The sequence below is a fragment of the Sinocyclocheilus grahami genome, unplaced genomic scaffold (genome assembly GCF_001515645.1).
Source record: "Sinocyclocheilus grahami isolate Dianchi unplaced genomic scaffold, SAMN03320097.WGS_v1.1 scaffold13.1, whole genome shotgun sequence".
In the NCBI taxonomy this organism is placed as follows: Eukaryota; Metazoa; Chordata; class Actinopteri; order Cypriniformes; family Cyprinidae; genus Sinocyclocheilus; species Sinocyclocheilus grahami.
Window position 1 is genome coordinate 2,824,007 of NW_015505192.1, and position 1,031 is coordinate 2,825,037.

The window sequence follows — 1,031 nt, forward strand, 5'->3', positions numbered from 1 at the left end:
CTGATATATACAGTGTATATCTATCTATCTATCTATCTATCTATCTATCTATCTATCTATCTATCTATGGTATGGATATAACAGAAGGACTCTAATTTCACCTTCAAATTAACAGCTAATCCTAGAGATTCACATAGTTTTGCCATTCACAGATATGAAATATTGGATCATTTTCCTAAGTAAATAAATGACAATCACATTTGTTTGATTGTTTGATTGGTGTCTACTTTCAGGACTTGTGCGAAAATCTGATATATACAGTGTATATCTATCTATCTATCTATCTATCTATCTATCTATATACAGTATATACAGCAGAGCTGTTGGATCTGCTGTTGGATACACTTTTGTAGTTGATTTGCAATTAGTGCTTCATTTAAGACCACAGCACACTAAGTGAGCACTAAACAAGCCCCAGCGCACGAGGACAGAACAACCCCATGTCTCTCCACTGTCACTTCATAAGCACATTAGAGACAAGAGAGCCAGAGCTAATTAATATCTAATTAACATGCATGACAGCACTTCAGCAGCCCTTATCGAATGAGAATGCACTGTTTAATGCTTTCACTGAAGGGTTTTTAGATCAGGACTTTGTGTTTTATTAATAGAGAGACAAGATGTAACACGTTTTTATTGAAACCTACGCTCCCAAGTGTTGGCTCACATGCATTGTCCTAGTGTGGATCAATACCCCTCAAAAACAATCATCTATACAGGTACATCTAAAAAAATTAGAATATCATGAAAAAGGTCAATATTTTTTGTCACTCATTTCAGAAAGTGAAACCCATATATTATATAGATTCATTACACATGGAGTGAAATATTTCAAGTCTTTATTTCTTGAAATTTTGATCATTATGGCTTACAGATAATGAAAACCCAAAATTCAGTGTCTCAGAAAATTAGAATATTACATAAGATCAATAAAAAAAAAGGATATTTTAAACAGAAATGTCAGGCTTCTGAAAAGTATGTTCATTTCTATGCACTCAATACTTGGTTGGGACTCCTTTTGCATGAATTAC